The sequence below is a fragment of the Mustela erminea genome, chromosome 12, assembly GCF_009829155.1.
Source record: "Mustela erminea isolate mMusErm1 chromosome 12, mMusErm1.Pri, whole genome shotgun sequence".
Taxonomy (NCBI): domain Eukaryota; kingdom Metazoa; phylum Chordata; class Mammalia; order Carnivora; family Mustelidae; genus Mustela; species Mustela erminea.
The window spans coordinates 91598908-91618652 of NC_045625.1; the positions used below are offsets into that span (position 1 = coordinate 91598908).

The 19745-nt window shown below is 57.3% G+C and overlaps 1 long non-coding RNA gene across 1 annotated transcript; it reads left to right on the plus strand.

Moving 5' to 3' along the window:
- The first annotated feature begins 399 nt into the window (after positions 1-399).
- LOC116570953 lies at positions 400-5188 on the plus strand. Its single transcript, XR_004277612.1, has 3 exons — positions 400-933; positions 2536-2707; positions 2893-5188. It is a non-coding gene; the product is annotated as an uncharacterized LOC116570953 (long non-coding RNA).
- Positions 5189-19745: the final 14557 nt, after the last annotated feature.

The window sequence follows — 19745 nt, forward strand, 5'->3', positions numbered from 1 at the left end:
GGAGGCGGGAGGGATTGGGAGCCGGAGGGTAATCACCGGAGGGGAAGAGCTGAGGAAGTCACCCAAGTCTGGGCGTCTGGCCTGGGACCAGCTAGGTAAGAAGTATGCCTTCCGGCACTTTCTGGAATTCTCCGTAGACCGGGGGTCTAAGCCCAGCTCAGGCTGAGGTCTTCCTTCCTGCCAGCTTAAATATGTCTCTATCTTACACACTGGCAGTTGTTATTGCTTTAATTATAGAAGCAACACATATTTATTATAAAACATTTGAAAAATGAAGAAAATAATGAGTCAAAGTTGAACTGCCCAGAAACAATAATTAGTGCTACTGGATGTCTTAAAACCATGGGTATGTTGAGCAACGTATTTATAATTTCTATTATATGAGGCTTTGTCGTGGCTTTTAACCCCCGTGTATGGGGTCCATTTTCCCACGCATCACGCGCCCCTCCGGGAAATGCGAGTCAGTGCGTCGTCACCTTTCTTAGACTTTGAGAGGAGGAAACTCGAGTTGCTCCCGCTCCTGGGGCTGCCCTGCTGCTCCCGGTGCTCTCGTACGTGTTTTGTGAGCCGCGGCGACCTTTCCCTCCCGAGAAGGATGCGGTCTTGCGCAAGCTTCAAGGTCACGTAGCCAGAGTCGTAAGTCAAGGAGGCCGACGGCCCAAGAAAATTTTCTTGGAGGTCGACAAGAAGAAAGTCACATTAACGGTCCGTGGGGACGTGTCTCCCTGCTCACTCTTACTTCCTCAACGCATGTCTGCAGCCTGAGAAACGAGCGGGAGAAAGAAAAGTGAGCCAAGAGTAAAAATCAGTGGGGCCCGGAGAGGATCCGGCTGGTCTAGCAGCCTTCCCCGGAGGTGGGAATCCTTGGGACAGCAAGGCTGGCTCTATGTGCTCCTGCCCACCTGCAGCCGGAGAGCTCTGGGCGGGTTCCAGGTGAAGCCGAGGGGGTTGAGAGGTGGTCCGGAAAGGGTGGCGGGAGCCGGCGGGGGGGTCTCGGCCCTCCCACTCCCTGATGCCTTTGCCCCAGGACACATCAGGTGGGCTCTGTGAAGTGTGACGTCTGCCAGCTTCACGGCACGGTGGCGAAGGAAATTGCCGTTTCTATGGTTGTCGTAAATGCGAGTGTGTCCCCCGCACACAATCTAAGGGAGCCGGCCCCGTACAGGAGAACACAGGCAGAGGCTTGCGACTTAATGGGATGCATTTTATGAGTAGTAACACATGGTTTTATTAGCTCGGTTTGACCAGGGAAACGGAACTGCTTGGAGTGACGGAGAATACGGATGAGGGAGGCGGAGGAGGAATCCCTGGGCGTCCAGGCAGAAAGACGACGGCACCTGCAGGCAGAAAGTTGAGTGATCCAGCGTTCTGGACAGGACGTGGGGAGCAGGGAGCGTAGCTAGAACCTGTAGGCAGGAATCCGGGTGAGGGCATCGTGGGGTCTTCCAACGAGCCAGGGCAGGGGGAAGAGAGTCCATGAGGTCTTTCAGAAAACAGTACTTGAACGGACGTTCTGTCTAGTCAGGAGCTTATCCGAGTAATCAGGCCACGGCGGTCATTTGCACAGGGGGCTGGCTTGGCCATCTGACTGCGGGGTCGGGGTTCCTACCTGCCCCGCTGTCAAGGCTGTGCAGGTGGGGGGCCCGCTGCTGGCCCGAATGGGAGGTTTGGGATGCTGGGGAGGGGCGTGAGCTCCGACAGGAACTGGTGAGCTCAGCACTGGCCGAGGAAAGACAATGGGTATTGTCTACATTTTATAAAGTCTGCAGTAGACTATATAAAGTTGTGAATGTGACCCCAGGCAAGCTAGCCCTTGAGGAAACACACAGGCGCACACAGACCCTGGGCAAGGTCGCGTTCTGTCTCCCCCGGATTTTCTTCTGGGGTGCGTTGAATGTCTAGAGAGACTCCGACCTGCATTTGTGGCCAAGCAGCTGGACACCAAAGACACAGGATCTAGCGTGGGGGGGACGCAACTCGGGACATTCTTGGCTGTCGCATGCGAGAATGCTGCTCCCCTAATTCCCAGATTCCAGGAGTTAAAACACACCAGAGACACACCTGACTTGTGCAGATTCTTCTCTCCCGAAATCACGTTGAGTGTGACAACATTCCCTCCAGAACTGCAGGAAAAGTTTAAAACCTGGGACCTGTAAACATGGCCATCTCTGTGGGATTGGTTAAACGAACAGTCCTTTCCATGGGATGAATTTTAGGCCATTTTAAAAAAAGGTATAGGTCTGTTTGTCCAGGTACGGGGGACATATGATTAGTTATCGTAGAAAGTTGAAGAGAAAGGAGTGTATAGACACACACACCCGATTATTAAGTTGTATGAAGGACGCGCGTACGCAAGATTTTGCATGAACACGTACTTTATAAGAAGACAAGAAAATGTTCGTGCTGTGCTTATTTTGGAGGCAGGACAATTTTATCTCTCACGTTATAATCTTCTGTGCCCTTTGATTTTTTTGAAAATCGGTATTTCCTATGTTTTTGGTTTTGTGTTTATCTAATCTCCCCCGACCTTTTTAGATGGAAGCACGGTTGACACGTGACGTCCCATCGGTGTCCGGGGCACACCACAGTGATCGATAAATCCGCGTGTTCATCGTGCGATCTCCCCCCAGGGTCCCCGTACACCCCACGGCGATACCGTCCACCGGCTCCTTGGGCTGTGCCTTTCATTCCGCGACACATTCATTCTGTAAGTGGAAGCCTGGGTCTCCCCCGACCCCCTCCCCTCCTGGCGACCCTCAGTGTGTTCTCTGTATTTATAGGACGGATTCTGCTTTGCTTATTCATTTGTTTTGTTTTTTAGATCGCACATACAAGTGAAATCGTACGGTGTTTGTCTTTCTCTGTCTGACCTCACGGACCATCACCTTCTAGCACTCTCCGTGTTATTGCAAAGGGCAAGATTCACTTTTTTATGGCTGCGAAGTATTTCATCGATCTCTCTATCCTCTGTCTGTCTCAAAAGGAAATTCGGCCCATGCTGTTCTACAAAACTTCTTTCGCCGAAGAACATTCACCTGGAGTACCTTTCAAGTGCGTCCTTTCCAACTTGTGCCCGGGATTTCCAATACGGTCGTCTGAAGTCACGTTACGTTCATGGAAAATCAGAAAACCTTCCGGCAAGACCGGCGAACAGTGACTTGGGAATTGCTTCCTGGGGCAAAGACGAGCCAGATGCTGGCGTCCTGCCCTGGTGGGGTCCCCTTGAGGGCCTGAGCCGAGCTGAAACCCTGCTGCCCGTGGTTCCCCACTGCCCATCGTGGACTCCAGGGAAAGCCCTCCCTGCTGTTCTCCCGGCGTTTCTCTTCCCTGTGTCCCTGAGCATCGTCTGTGTGTGGGTTTGAAAAAACTGCTAACCCAGTGGTAAGAACGCCTTTCTGCGAGTCTGCCGGCCCCTGGGTGACCGGACGGCCAGGAGACCAACTCTGATGCCACCGACATTATTGCTTTGAAAACAAATGGGAGCTGCTCTGTCTGCCGTCACGGACTGGACTGCGGAGCCCACGGCACAGAACACGTGGTCATTCCTCCTGCCAGCCTGTGACCCTCAGAGGATGGACCCCACCTCGGGGCCGGGGCATCTGAGGGGAGCCCTACAGGTCTGGCGTCCAGCAAGCCTGCCCCACGTTAGGAGGTTCCCCACCTGTGGGTCCCGGCCACAGCGCAGCTCTTCCCCACGAGCATGGCCTTGCCTCCTGTCAGCGACCGGGGCTCAGCCATGGGTCCGGTCACAGTTCAGCAGGTCACAGCAGGTCACACTTCCTACTGGGGTCACCCAGCACTCTTACTATTTCCTGCTTTTATTCTTTATCTTGGCCGAATCCAGTTCTGGAAATAAGGACTTTTCTCCGCTCACTGGCGCTCTGGCTTCACGTTCTGCTGGGCAGGAAGAGCACCGGTCCCTGCTGGGCGTCAGGAGGACCCCGTGGCCGGGACCGAGAGGCGTGGATTCCTCCATGCCACAGCCCTCCATGTGCGTGGAGAGAAGAGGGAATTTGCTGCCTCGCAGGGCTCATGTCCTTGCTGGAACCTTCCTGCCCACCCTGATGCGGCAGGTCCACCCCGGGGCCCTGAGCTCGCTCCCTGTCCCCGAAGGACTGGTGCACACGGAGGGGACCCCAGGGCCACCTTCCTGTCGTGGTTTCTCAATCTTTTGTGCTCGTGCCGATCCGTGTGTGTTTGATGGTGACAGAGGCACATGATAGACCTTGTCTTGAGACTTTTTTCCCCACTAAAACTGCACCGTGAAGCTTAAAACCTACTTTTCTCTTTTTACTGATCAAACAGTCCGTCACAGCATGGACGGTCATGAGTCAGTCATCCACGGCCCCACTGACGGGCACGCGGGGCTCCAGGGCGTCCTCTGCCAGCGTCTGAGCCGACACGGCTCTCCCTGACGTCTGGTGTGCATCTGCTGGTGCTTCTAGAGAGCCCGAGGAGCTTAGCCCCATCGCCGGACGTGGTAGGAGCCGGTCTCCCTGCTCACGGAGACGGGCCGTCTTCCTGCATTCTGACCTGTAGAGCTGGTTACAATCCTGAAAGGTTTCGCTGATCCCCGTACGGAAAAATGACCTCTCATTCACGAGAGAGGAGCGCCCGTGGAACCGGCAAGGCTGACCGTCCTGGCACGTGACCATGAGTGTTGCAGGGGGTCCCTGGTGAGTTTGCACCCCTCTCTCCTGTGCTGGGTCTTCCTGATTAATTTGTAGGCGTGTCTGGATCACGGTGCCCATGTTGTCTCCATTCAATGCATAGGAACAGACTTCGGCCCAGCTTTTATAAAAAATATTTTGTTGATTGTGTCAGAATTATTAAAATGTTAGATTATGTTAGTTATTTAAATTTGTAAAAAGTTTACATTAGGAAGACTGTGAGTTTGTCCCCTGGGGCTCCTGGTGTCCCGTTCTGCCCAGGAAGGCCCTCTGCCTGTTAATCTCTAGAGCGTAGCTCGTAGCTCCCGGTGGCCGCCTGCCTCGCTGCCCTGATTCTCGGTGACATCAAGGACCGAGCGCCGGCAGGGCTGCTCTCCTGCAGACTCACCCCCGGGAGCCCGGTCACCGTATGACCTCACTGCTTGTGAGTTTTCTTTCCACCAGACCCGGTTCCTGGGCGTGGCGGCTCCTTCCCGGTTATGTCCTTCCAGGCTCCGCAGGAATAAAAGAATTCACCAACCAGGTTCCTGTGTGAAGGCCTTTTGGAAAATTCATGGGCTGTTTTTGGGAAAGTGTTCTGCTTTTTTTCTAAATAAGGGGAGAGAAGCCAGGATGATTAATCCAGGCGAGGCCTCCCCTAATTAATTCTTCCAAATTTCTCTTTTGTCCTGGAGGAGTTTGCACCCGGTGAGGGAGTGACCTCAAGCCACAAGTGGCCGGCGGGGCTCCGCATGGGCTTTGCAGGGACTTTCCCAGAGCAATCGCCCATGGGGTGCCCCCCCTCCGCCGCCCCGCCGGTGGCTCCGCTCCCATCCACAAAGGTGATTTTGCCAGACTATATCAGTGTTTTCCTTTTAGGGTAGAATGCACAGAGGTAGGAAACCTTCACTATGCTCCTCTGTTTACAGTTTGGAAAAAAATGTGAAGGTCAATGTTGTAGATTTTTAAAGCAATATCCTGTGGCATTACTAAAAGAGCCTGGTCCTTGAGGTGACCTGACAGGGGCAGTGTTCCTCCGGCAGGCCCCCACGGTGGCTCCCACAGACCGTGAGGCAGTATCGCTTACGCGGGGTGCGATCCGCTGTGCTGAGCGATCGTTATGTCATGGTTTCTATGTGAGACCAAAACTGTGTTGCATGTCGGCTGTGGGGCGTCTAACGCAGGGAGCCGAGGGCCTGGAGCTTCCCTGCGCATCTCTCCACCCCCAGGGGAAATGTGAGCCCGGGGCTGCCATCCCCAGCTGGCCTGGCTCCCCCACGCCCACTGGCGTCCCCCTGTTCCTTGGGTTCTCCGGGACAGGAGCTGCCCTGCCTATGGGGTCCTCCCACGGGGCTGCCCTTCCTGCCTGTCTACCCCGGCGGGTTTCTCTCCCCATTCCGTGTCCTCCCGCAGTGCTGCTTCTCATGGCCTTCCCCGATAATCCTGCAGAGAGCCCTGGGCCCCCCTCAAAGCTATGACCTCAGAGTGCTGCCCAGACCACCTTGGGGACCACCCTGAGCCCTGATCCTGGCGCCAGGTCCACGCATCCCACAGAGTGACAGAATGTGGACAACGCCTGCCTCCCGGGACTGTGGGCTCTGCGGGTGACGTCCGGGAAGAGACCGCACCGCCTGATGTGGACAGTTGTGGGAGGAGCGACGGACGCCTCGCGGATCTCTCCTCCGGCCTCCACGACTCGTTTCAGTCCCTGTAAGACATACGTGTGCAGCTGCAAGCCCTCGTCTCACTCTTGGGTGCCCCCCGCCCCCCACACCCCTCACAGGTGCGCACACAGGTGTGGGTGCGGGAGCCGGTCCACCCTCCCCCTCGAGGTGGGGACAGGAGCTCTGTACCTGGAGCCCTTCTTGGAAGGTCAAAACCTCACTGAGGAGAGTGTGCGTCTGGCACACAGAAGGAGCTCAGTGCGTGGGAGGCAGAGGGCATTAGGTCAGGGTTCCCGCTGCTGAGAAGGCCTTTCTTCACTGCCCGCCCCCACCGCCTGCCCAGCCCCTGCCCCACACTGTAGTCAGGGTGCGGAGTGGGGTTTGCACTGTGCCACCACGGCGCTCCTGGGTCCTGCCGAGTCGGCTGCTAAGTCCGGAATCCAGCCCAGGCCACGCTCACGTCCACCCCCGTGGACTGTCAGGTGCCCTTCACCTCCGCCCACGCACATCCTTCTCTTAAAATCCCGCACCAGTCTGCGTGCTCTGTGCATCCGGCCCCAGCCGGCGCTGCCCTGCAGAGCCCGGGGTTCCCTGACAGACTCTCAGAGCCTCTGATGGTCCTACGACTCACCGCGAGCGCCCCGAGGGCAAGGACCTGGCCATCCTCCCCAGATAACACTGACCCACATTAAGAGAACATTAACCATTCTGGGCCCTCGGCTCCTCCCCACTGACTGTCCGGGGAGAGCAGCCGGGCCCGTCCACCCTTCCCGGGGAGAAAGTCAGCCATCCCCGGAGACAGCATCACCAGGTGTTGGCGTTGGCAGTTTTCTCGGTTGAGCCTGGTTCGTTCGCAACTTGCTTCAGTCTGCAAGTCCTCTCCAAACTCCAGCCAGCCCCCGAATGCCTCACTTAGAAATGCAAACGGACAGCCAGGGTCACAGACGCTGGAGAGAGACTGGACACGAGAGACAGACTCAAAGGAGGCACATCAGAAAGCAGGTATGCAGAAGAAACAACCACCAGGGAACAGAAGAACAGGAGTTGACTCAGAGATCCAAGGCAGCGCGGCACACACAGATGACGATTTCACGGGCAGAAGATGACGGATCTTGGTCGGGACGGAAGGAGGAATACAGATGGATTCAGACATGAAAGCAAGATCATCCGTTCAGCCACCCGTCCATTATCTATTGATCACTTGATTGACAATCTGCTCATTCGTCCATTATCTACCCGTATCTATTAATCTATCATCTATGTACGTATCTACCCATCCTCCGTCTGTCCGTCCAGCAATCAGTCCGTCCACCTACCCGTCTACCCATCCTCCTCTCTCTACCCGTCTGTTACTGATCATTGATTTTTCTGTCTCCCCCGAACTTTCTCTGCAACCACCGGATAAGGCGCTTCCCTAAAATAAGGAGGAAAGCTAGGTAAGATGGAAATCTGGAAAAAGGGGCCCAACACAGGAGGGGAAGAGAAAGGAAAAAGCTTTTTCAAGGCGTAGAGAAGTTCTGAGGTATTCACCAGATGTGTTAAAACTTCTGGAAATGCTACTAAGAGGTACAGGGAACACTGAGCAAATAAAAACACGAGGCGATTTTAACTTCCGGGAAAACCCATAAAGGCTGTTTGGGGAGGGAGGCTGACGTCCAGGCAGTGGAGAACAGCACATGCCCCCAGTGGACAGTGTCCGCTCCCGCCCGCTGCGCGGGGAGGTGGTGAGCGCGGAGTGTGGGTAGCATGGAAGAGAGCTGACCTCTCTCCGTCTCTAGCAGAAAGTCAATCAGGAGACTCTACTGTCTTGATTAATCAAGAAACAGCAGGAAATAAATGTCAAGCCAAAGATCTTTACAGAGATTGAAAATATGTTCCTCTAAGAAGAAGGGAAGGTTTGGGCATGGAGCCCAGGGCTTTTTAAATATAAGCTACTTAGAACTCTCTGATTTCACTGTGTGGACGCACTCCCCTAAAAATAGAAACAATTCCAGAGCAGAAGGGCCAGTAGAAGAATGTGTACACACAGCCCCCAGAGGCCTAAACGACGTGCAAGCTTTGCCAACAGGATTCTGTGTTGACGTTTTACTAAAGAGCCAGTCAAATGGGGCTTTCATTTATGCTTTTGGAGCTGGAGGAAGCCCTTCTTGTCCTTGGGGCCACACCACAGTCACACCATCTGTGACTGGATGCTTAAAGGGCCAACACCTGGCCCTGCTCATGCTCGAGGTGAGGCTCTCCATGGGGGCGGGGAAGGCTCTGGAAGCCCTGTCAGTGGTGGGAAGGAAGCATCGGTCCTCTGTTGTTCGGATGAAGCCGCCTCTCCCCACCCAGGAGAGGCGTGCGTTGTGGGCTGTCTTCACACCCTTTTCGGTGCCTGTTGAGAGCGTCGTGTCCCCTCTCCCGTCCCCTCCCCTCCCCTGCCCATCTGCTTGCCGACACCCTGCCCTGACCTGTGGGATGGCTCTCTTCGCGTGTTCTCCCGGTGTCCTCAGTCAGAACATCCTCTGACTCTTCTCCCCACGGAGGAGACACCATGCGGGTCCGAGAGCGGAAGCACAGCTCACCAACTGCCCCCTCCCAAGCCTGCCGTGGGAAGTAGGGTGACCAGTGGGTCACAGAGGAGTCACTCGGGGGCAAAAGAGCAAATGGAGCGTGAATGCTGGTGCTGAGTGACCAGCGGGTCTAGACTACAGAGGCAGGCCCAGGACGGGGGCTAGGCTGGGAGCAGGCAGGGTTGTGGCTGAGCCGGGGGGGCTGACCGGGGATCTGGACTCGCCTTCTACCAGCCACGAGGGCATTTCATGAGATTTCTGTGTTCTGGTTCCTTCGGGGTTTGGGAGCTCTGGACCCTGGCCACTTCTCCTTGCTCTGAGACATGATGAATAGGGACCCACTGTTCTTACCTGGGTACCAGAGCGTGGGACAGGGAGGCAGAGGAAGTGGCAAGACCTTAGAATGACATTAAATGATGTGACATTTAGGCTCTTGTGTAAAGGCCGCGTCATATCAAATGAAGTAAAACCCCAGGCCATGGGAACACTCAACACTTTTTTTAAAACCCAAGCCCGTGTCGAAGTATTAATGCAGCAAAACATCTCTGAAAGAAGACTAAGGAGGCTGGCGGCTCCAGCATGTGAGGCAAGGTGCCCAGGGGCGGCACGTCCGGGGCCGGCGCTGGCAGAAAGCGTGGGCAGGGCTCCAGACACACAGCCCCAGAGCTCCTCCGGGGGACGGGGCTGCGGGCAGCTCTGGGTCCATGCGCACTCCCGGGACCTTTGGCTTGGGCGAGGCAAAGGCAACACTGGGCCAAGTCTAGTCAGCTGTGTTTGAGCAAAGGCCTGGTGATATGGGAGCACCAGTCACACCAGTATCAGATCGAGAGGAGCCAGAGGTCAGGGGGGCAACACTGCAGAGAGCCTGGGTTTTGGAAAGCTTGTTTTGGGAGACAATAGAAGAGGAAGCGTGTAGAATGTGGAGCATGTCCACCATGGAGGGCGGTTTCCAGATAATCCAAGTGATCCCAAGTGTCCACCGTTGCTCCTTCCAATGACAGGTGAGAATTTGCAGCAATAGGGTCTGATCTAAAAAGCCAAGCTCCGTGCGTATCATACATAAAAGGGTGCTCATAGACTTGGAAATCACAGTAAGGAAGAAGGAGCCATGCAAGAAGGGTGCTCATGGGCCTGGAGCTCACATGGGGAAGATCGTGGAAATGGAGAGTCAAGAGATCACCAGTAGGACCTCTCCAACACTGCCTATGTGGCTATGACGGAGCTTACAGGAACGGTGGGCACATGTTCGAGCAGGGTGGGCCATCAAGAGGCTATGGCTTTCTCTGTGCAGTCACTATGGTTGGACTGTAGAAGCCCATGACTGTTGGGTGCACAACAAAAGAAGGCAAAGTCCCTCTGCACCTGTCCTTAGGCGACACATGCTGCCTCCAGCTCCCCAGACTCAGGACAGGGTCCGCTGCTGGCCAGCTCAATCCCCAAGCCGTCTAGGCAAAGGGCGTGTGGGAGCCAGACTTGAGCTTGATCAAGCTGGGCTTGGAGCAGTGCAGCATCGTGGAGCTCAGTGAAGAGGGCTGGGGCTGTACCCACTTTCCTTCACAGGCTTGTGGTCTTCTGTGTCCTCCTACCATCGCAGATGGGGGTGTCATTCATGAGAGGTTCCAATTTGCACCACGGACAGGGGCTAAGTCTGAATTAGAGCCTCCTACCACTTGTCCTTGATCCCAGTGTCATGGAGCCTGTATTCCTGATGATCTAGTTGGGCCACCCCTTGGTGGCAGGTGCTCTTCTTTCTTGGGTGACCTCCACCGGAGAGTGTCTGGGCTGTGTAGGTGCTTCTGGGGATGCCAATGTTAAAGCCACCATGCACTGGAGGGTCACCAGAGCAGGACTCAAAGTCTCTGAAAAATGTCCTCCAGATGCAAATTCTACCAAGAAAGAAAGTGGCCCTCAGTGCCAGGTCCTGCCCCGTGGAGATGTTTGTCAACCTTACTCACTCATGGGCGAGGGTCCCAGCCAGCCAGGGACAGCCACAGAATGTGTGTCTGCAAGGCTGGGGCAGGGCTGGGGTCCATGCTAGCTAGGGGAGATGGTCTGGGGAAAAAGATCAAGGGTCGCTGTGCACTCCAGCCTTACGGTTAGGGTAATTCGTTAAACTGGCGAGGTCAATAGGCGAACTTTGATCACCAGCAAAGTCTCTAAGATTGTTGTTGACAAAAGCGATTGGTCTCACAGACCTGGGTCACATCCAGGTCTCAGATGTGAACAGGGGTCAACCCACTCAGAGGTGGTGAGGGCAGGAGAGCTGTCTTAGTATCCACATCCCGGCTCAGCTTTCCCTGGGTTCCTTGGTGCGTGTCTCTGACCACCAAGGTGCTCCTTCTGAGACATGCCATCTCTGAGTTCTGTCATGGATTTGCAACATTCAGTCGACTCCTGATGATATTAATTCATCTGTCCAGATAACATGTGGTTTTATGTCATTCTTGGGGAGAAAAGAGTTTGTGGGAGCATGCGTCCGGGGGATGCCACCTCTGGTTTCGAGTCCTGGTTCCCGGAACAAAGAGAATGAGACACCGCAGGAGAAGGATGGGGTCAGACAGCTATGGTTGGTCTCACACACACACACACACACACACACACACACACACACACACACGCACGGCTGTGGAAATGCCTGTCTGATCTCCCTTCTCTGCCCTAACGCCTTTCAAGGGTCATGCCCTACTTCCTGCTCAGTGCAGAGTGATTGGTCCATGACAGCTGGTTTGATACCGACTTCCCGCCCTTGCAGTCACCCGTGAGAGCTCCTTTCTGCCTGTGTTTGTGGCACTGTTGCCTATGAAGGGTGTTCATGAACGCTGGGCAGCTGGTTGTCTCTGGAAGTCCTGAAACAAACCTGATGTCTTGGCCTGTGCCGCTCTTCCCACTGGGGCCATCTTGGACTGATAGTCACCCTTCCCCAGCTCTGTTTTCAGTTCCCTCTGTATCCAGGTTAGAGTCCATGGGTCTTCTTTTTAGTGACACATTTGCTAATGCCCTGAGCTCCCTTGACCTGCTCTTGATCAAACCTGAGACGCAGGTCACCTCAATCCTGGATGAACCCAAATATTGACCCGCTTTGTTTGTGCAGCCAGGAAATGAAGACAGCTGCCGAGAACCAACAACAAACTAGGTTGATATCAACGTGGACTGGTGATCAACAACCCCAAAGAACATCTTGATTGTACGGCCATGCGACAAAGGATCACAGCCAGGACAGACCAGGAGCTTCAACTTTTCAATAACTGAAAGACAACAATCCAATTTTAAAATGGAAGAGACTGAAACTCAGTTTGGGTATTTGAAGATACCCAAATGAATAATAAATACATGGACAGGTGCTCAATGTCACTCTTCACCAAGGAAAGGCACGGGAACACGCAGCGGCCACCACTGCATGCTCATCAGTATGGATGAAGTGGGAAAGGCTTCCCAAGAACCTGGGGGGATCCCAAAGAACTGGACCCTCCATTCTACAACAGTGGAAATACGAGGTCCACTCTAGAACGCTCTTTGGCAATTTCCAAGAAAATTAGACAATTGACTCCCAGGTGCATATTGATGAGAAAAGGTGTATTTCCACAACTTGTAAACCAACATGCACAGACGCTGTATTCACTATCACTGAAAACTCAAAACAGCTCACGTCTCCATCAACAGGAAAATGGATAAGCCAGTTCACTGAATGGACCTCAACAGAAAAGTGAGAAGAAAAAAAACAACTGAAAACCCACAAGAGCTGCATTGTGAATCTCAGAGGCAGATTTTTTCCTAATATTTATTTATTTGATAGAGAGAGAGAGAGAGAGGGAAGGCACGAGCAGGGGGAGGGAGGGGCCGAGGGAGAAGCAGGCTCCCCGCAGAGCAGGGAGCCCAACATGGCGCTCCATCCCAGGACCCGGGGATCATGACCCGAGCCGAAGGCAGACACTGCACCCACTGAGCCCCCAGGTGCTCCTCAGAAGCACACGTTACGAGAAGAGTCCAAATATAAAAACGTGCACACTGTGTGACGATTCCAGCATGTGTGGGTTAAGAACCAGCAAACCGGGCACCTGGGTGGCTCAGTACATTAAGCATCTGACTCTTGGTTTTGGTTTGTGATCTCAGGCCCATGAGATCAAACCCGGCATTGAGCTCCACGCTGAGTGTGGAGCCTGCTTAGGATTCTTTCTCCCTCTCCCTCTGTCCCTCCCCCACCCCACCTCTCTCTCTCTCAAAACGACCCCCGCCCCCAGCAAACTCAGCAATGTCTAGAGGGCTCAGAATCATGGCCACCAGTGGAGGGGGGGAGGTGGGCTAGGAAGGAGTAAGGGGACTCTCTGGGGGAAGGGGCAGCGGTCCGCCGCTTGAGCCCGGTGCTGCTTCCTTGGGTGCATACAGCCCTCAATATTCATGAACCCACACTCTCAAGTTTTGGGCATTTATACCTGCACTGTAGGTGAAGTCGTGAGGCCTCACACGGACTGGCCCCACCAGCAGGTGCATTTCAGAGTCCACATGTGCTGTGAGCCTGGCCTTAGTGGGCGGGGTGCGGGGGGGGTGCGAATCCCAGGCTTGCCCAGGGGCCGAAGACGGGTTCTGTGTGCCCAGCAGCACAGCGCCCGCCGGAAGAATGCCAGCCCCTCGGCCTAAAGTAGGGGCAGGAGGGAGACATTCACAGCCACTGCTGGAGGTGGGCTAGGGGAGGTGGTCCTCAGGGAACAGCGCAGTCAGGAAACAGAGGGCAGAAAGTTCACGAGGGAGAAGCGTCTGGGACTGGGGGTCATTTGCCAGAGATCTGGACAGGCGCATCTGGAAGGGGCTTGGGCCCAAGCCAAGGCATTTTTTGCCTCCGTACTTTGCTGAGCTACAGCATTCTTGGTTTCAGGCCATGGCACATGTCTAGGGAAGCGGCAGGGCTTTGCTCTCTGACCAAAATGTCCTCAGAACAGGTGAGTGGACTGAGCTGACCTCCCCCACATGCTGGGACAAAGTGTTTCTGTCTCACTCACGTCGTGCGTTGTTGACAAGCGCTCGGGCACGAGCTGTCTGAGAGGCGATGTGCCCCCACCGTAATAAAAACACTTTGGTAGTCATAGAATCTTTTTTCTGAGATCGAAGCTCATTTCCTGATGGCCGATGGGTGTCCGAGCACGGAGAACCGTTTCTAAAAGGGGTGCCATTCGAGGGAGAAGTGACGGGTCCTTTCCCTGTAAAGCCTGTCCTGAATGTCACATTCTGGCCCGACTGGCCCCAGGCGGGCTCCTCCTGTGGGCGGGGACCTGCTCCCAGACACGCCGGGGTGGCGGTGCTTCTGATGGTGCTTCTAATCTCAGAGCTCCACCTTGCACACACAGAGGCAGTATGTTTCATCCCGGGGAGACGGATGGGTGGGAACCCTGAGAAATTCGGGAGAATGCTATCCGTTTCCAGGAACAGCGTCCGGTCGGAGGAGAAGCCCTGGGTGACATGCCCACTGCAGCCCCACACCCTCCAGGAGGGCTCGTCTCCTGCTTGCTCTGCATTTGTGGCCGAACCTTATCACCCCCCCATGCCCCGACTCTGGGCTGTTTTCACTCTAAACTCAGACACATTTGGGTCTTTCGCTATAGTGACTGTCCACTTTGAGGGGAGCCCTAATACCCTGAACATGCAAGAAATGGGCAACATTTGAAGGGAGCAACGGGGAGGCAGGGCGTGAGGGAGAGTCACGCTAACCCCAAGCTGGCCGCGAGGCGCATTTCCAGGAGGAGTCACCTTCCACATCCTGGATTCAAGGCCATGTCACCAAGTCATCCTTAGTCGGGTCTAGGTCCCACGGACCTGAACTCGGACCTCAATCCCCTGCATTTCCTGGAGCTGCTCTCTACCCGGCACAGCCAGGCCCACAGCCCCGCCTGGGCCCCACTGCCCTCTCGGCCGCCATGCCACACTGGACCCCAGTGGGCGGACCCCACTACGCAGTACGGCCTTCACCCTGTCGGTGCTGGCCGCACAGGCTGGAATCTGGTTCGGAGGTGGTGTTTCGCCTTCCCCATCCCGCACTGCCACACGTGCGGACCGTACGGGACCCCACCGGGCGGGGGGCTGTGTGCTCTGACCCGCGGTGGCCCCCCCGAGCGGGAGACGAAGAGCCGCAGAGGGCAGGAGACCTGTCAGGCTCGAGGGAACTGTGCGTCCACGAGGGAGCGTGGCCAGACAGTGACCCGATTCCCAAGCCTGTTCCCCCGCAAACGACCCATTATGATCTGCGGGAACAGCTCTTGAAGTCGACACTCTCGTGGCTGCCACGTCCCTCCTGTCCTTTGTGAAGACGGTCGGGGACGCTGGAGCCGGGAGCGGCCGCCCCTCGGCTGGGCTTCACCTCGTCAGGGCCGGCCCTCGAGGGGCTCCCTGAGGGCTCGTGCGCACTCTGCCCTGGGAAACAAGGAGCGGGTCAGAGCCCCGGCACAGAGCCGGGAGGAGCGGCGTGCCCACTGCTGGACCAGGGTGCAGCCCGGAGGACGGGGCAGGGACTGGGCCGGAGCCCCGGAGGCCGGACCTGCTGGCCCGAGATCTGACGACCGCACCGGTAGGACCCAGCTCTGCGGGAGCCCCGGGGAGCGGAGTTTCCACACGGCCGTGGTTTGAGCCATGCTTTACCGGTCCCTGGCGCCTCCGCCCGTCACCTCGCTGGGCCTCAAAGTCACGACGACCAGGGAGGCGTGCGAGCTGTGCTGCCCTGACGTCGTCCGGCACGGCCGGCTCCCGGGCCTCACTTTTCCTCATCTCTGGAGCGGCTGAGGTTCCGAGGGGGGCCTCGGGCCCCGGGGTCCTGGCAGGTCGAGTGTCATTTCCCTCACGGCCACCCCTGGGGCCGGCGCTCCAGACGGAGGGGAGAGACCTGCTCTGCTCCTGATGCTCGTCGGCCCAGCCTAGGGCTGCCGAGTTTAGGAAGGTCCGGGAGGTCACTGTCCTGTCCCCCCTCCGCTGTTCTGTCTGAACTCAAAGGGCGGAGGCTGGAGGGCAAAGGGGCCCGTGCCTGGGACAGAGATGTCAAGACATCCCTGCCCGTCGCGGCTTTGGGGATGTGCCAGAGCGCGGCAGGGCCCAGGACCGTCCTCGCATTCGGAACCTGCCGCCCTCCATGGTTGGAACTGGTTTGTGGTGGGCTCTGCCCCAGTCACCCTCTAGGCGCCCTTGGTGACAGCTCCATGGTCTGCACCCGGTCCCTGCATGGGCAGCCCCCAGGATGCCCTGGGACCCCTCTCCTCCTGGCGCTCAGGCCCCTGACGGTCCCTCCCCTGTGTGTGGACGGGAACCGAGGCTCGTCTCTAACACACGGCTACGGCCGGCGGCCAACGAGACGGATGTCCCTTCCCATAGGTTACAGACAGACCATGGCCTCCGCCGTGCCCTCTCTGACCCTCACACTTACTTGCCGCGTGGAAGCGAATGGCCATGTCGTGTGTGGCCCCATGGAGCACCCCGTGGCTGAAGCACGTGTCCCGTGTCTGTGGCCCCAGGATCCTGGACCTGCCAGCAGCGTGTGAGTGACCTCGGGAGCTGCCCTCTACACGGCAGGGCTGGGGGCAAGCGTCCTTGGCTGATGGCTTGACCGCAGCCCGTGAGTGTCCCAGACTTGGAGACGCCCCGCCAAGCCGCACCCAGACTCCTGACCCACAGATGCCCGCAGGTAGCAAACGGTCGGGCCTCTGAGTCCGCACATCCTGAAGAAAAGTTTTCCGTGACAAAAGGTGAGTAATACGACCTTTTCTGGAGAGTTTTGTCTGACTGCTGTGGGGCTCGTTAGAATGACCCTGGGGTGAGGGGCGTTCAAGACAGACACACTCCATGCGGCTCTCAGAGACTCTGGCCGCTGGGTCTCCAATGGGGCCCTCGATCGGTACCCTGGGCCTCTGGGTTCTAGAGCCTTCCAGGACGGTTATAAGCACAGTTCTAAGTCATCATCCCACAGTGCCGAAGTAGAGACCTAACGTCCTCACTTAGGGTCACTCAACACCGTCTACGCAGAATCCCCAAGCACACGTGCACACCACTGGAAAGTCGTGTTTTCCCAAGAAGGCTGCGGCCCGAGCCCATGTCCCAGTGTGCTTTTTGGTGAGAGATGAGCTTGACACACGCCCGTCCAGAGGTAGAGCGTGTCCCCACCCAGGACCCCGGGCTGCTCACGGCTCCCTTGTGACCGCACGGATGTGTGCAAGTGAGGCTGTGCGACTCGCCCGTGAGGCTGGCCGGGCTGTGCCTGGTGCGTCAGGACCCTGGATCGGCAGGAAGCTGGCCTGTGTGGGGGAGTCCGGTCACCCCCAGGCCACCAGGCCAGAGAGGTTGTGAGCACACACATCCACTGAGCCGACTGCCGGTGTCCCCTGCCGGCGTGTGGGTGGGCCGTCGGGGCGGCCAGGTCCACATCCGACTCGGACCCCGTCAGAAGATCTCTCTGCCCAAATCTGGGACTCCCCAGTCATGAGCAAAATCAAAGGGTAGCTTTCTGTAACCGAGCCTGGGTACTTTGTTCCAGAGCTGTAGCTGAGCGCGACTCGAGCCGAGGTGCAGGGGAAAGAGCATGTTCTCCGCTTAAGGGCCAAAACCATGGGTGGAAGGAGCCATGGCTTTCTGGAAATCACATGCCAAGATCTCGGGAGTAAAGGAGAAAGCGTCTGCAGGGAAAGGCCGCCCTTGGCACTGAGCTCCCCAGTCACTGGCGTGGCCACATGCCCTTGGCAGGACGTCAGAGTCCAAGGCAAGGGTGAGGGCCTCGTCAGGTGGTCGGTCAAGGATGAAGGGGACGCTGCATGGGGACCTATTATACCAGAGAAAAGAATGCTGCTTTTACCCTGGGGCCCGTGGGTGAGCCACCGGGGACTTGGGAACGTGCTTATCTGGGTGGTGTAAACATCCATTCGTTGGTGGGAAAAAAAAGCAATTAACCCCTTGCCAATCAACTCAGTGGAAACAGAAGTAAGTTGCAACCCCAGCAGCTTCTATTTAAGTCCTGTGAGTCACCCTGTAATGGTGCCGAGATGACGAAGGCCGGTGCCCTCCTATAAACACTTGTCACTTCCCTGTTGTGCAGAACCGCGGGGCCGGGTGAGCTCACCCACGTGGCATGCGGGGAGCTCCCCGGAGAAAGGAACCAGAGACATTCCAGATACGCTATCGCCACCCGGCCGTCTGGGAGTCCGCTTTCTAGCGAACCCCAGGGTTCAGAAGAAAGAAGCTTCAAAATAAGGAAGACTCAGGAAAGGTGTTTGGCTCCGGCGAGGGCAGGAAGCAGATAGGGAAGCGGCTGGCTGTGAGGTCCGAGATAGCGCGAAGCAGGATGCGCCTGGCTGAGGAGGAAACGTCGTGCTCCTTGGCGGGAAGGACAGCAGCGGCCGGCCGCGGGGCCCGGACCCCCGGAAGAGCGGGCGGCTGGGGGCGGGGGGCGGGCGATAAGGGGGCGTGGGCGGGGCGGGAGCTGCAGAGCACACGGGGCCCAGGAGAGAGCGGAGTCGCTGGGCCGCCCGCGGACGCGGAAGGGGCAGAAGAGGACGAGGGTGTGCCTGGGTGGGGGCAGCCGGCGGCCACCGGGCTGGGCAGCGCAAGGATTTTGCCGGACGTCCCGCAGATCAGGACAAGGTGGACGCAGCAGACGTTCCCAAGCACCGGAGCGAACAGGACCGATCTTCCGGGAGGAGCCCCTGGTGCGACTGCGGGGGACACTAGTGCACGTCGGGGCCCCGGGGACAGGTCAGGAGCAGCAACCGGAGGCTGGGGGGACCAGCGAGACAGCGTCTTCCAGACACGCATCTGAGTCTGAGAATGGCACGCTCCTACGGACCCTCGCAGTCTGGACTCTGGAAGACTCTTGTGGTCTTTGCAAAATGTGCCCCTGATCGCGGCTTCAATCCCTGCCCCGAGGGGGACCTTCTGTCCTAGTCCTTGAGGCCCTGCATCCCCTCTCCGTCCCCAGCAGGGCTGATGCCCTTCCTCCAGCCAGGGGGCTCTCTCCCTGGATGACTTGGCCTCCGGCTGAAGTCGTCGGGGGGCCCATGCCTCACCCCCACCAGCTGGGTCAGGCCCCCCGCGCCACACACACGGTCCCCAGGATCTGCTCCGACCGCCCGGCCTGCCCCGGCCTGCAACTTGGCGGGAGCTGTGTGGGTGGCAGGAGGGCCCGCTGGCATGCGCCCCCACCCCACCCGGCGTCCCCCTGTGCGTCCCCACCGCAGGCTGTTAGGGAAGAAACTTCCTCCTGCTCCCGGCCCCGTCCTTTTTGTAACTTGATATTTGTTTGCATAAATGACTTGACTTGATGTTTTCCCTGTTGGACCCTAAGCTCTGGGAGTGCAGGAACCCGGCGGGTTTTGATCTGTAGGGTGGCCTCGGGGCCTGTCGCATGGTTGGCGGCCCACGGATACGGGGTGAATAAGCAGTAGAATGAAGGGTCCCCCCGTCTGGGTAACTTCTCTTCCTGCAGTCGTGCCCGCACACCGCTCCCTCTTAGCCTCCCCATGGCGGGCAGAGTCTGCCCAGCACGGCGGCTGCCATTTCTTCCCAAGAAGCAAAATCTGTCTTTCCTTCTCAACCAGTTCGCAGGGGAGGCTGTGAGGTCGGGGCGTCTCCCCCCCACCCCTCACTGTCCGTGGTGACTCAGTTTCCTTTGTCTGGTGCCCAGGACTGGGCTCCTTGCTGGTGGAGACCAGGCACATGGGCTCCCTTCCTTCCCTGTGCCCTGGGGATATGGGCCTGACACCGACGGGCGTCCTCGCGGGGTCTCCTCGGGGCCGCACACTAGCCACCCCCGCCGTCAGTCCACCCCGTCACACCCACTGGGCGGCGGGTCGCCCAACGTCTTCTGGACCCACCCACTTCCACTTGGAGGAACAGAAGACTCCAGAGTGTTCCCTGTG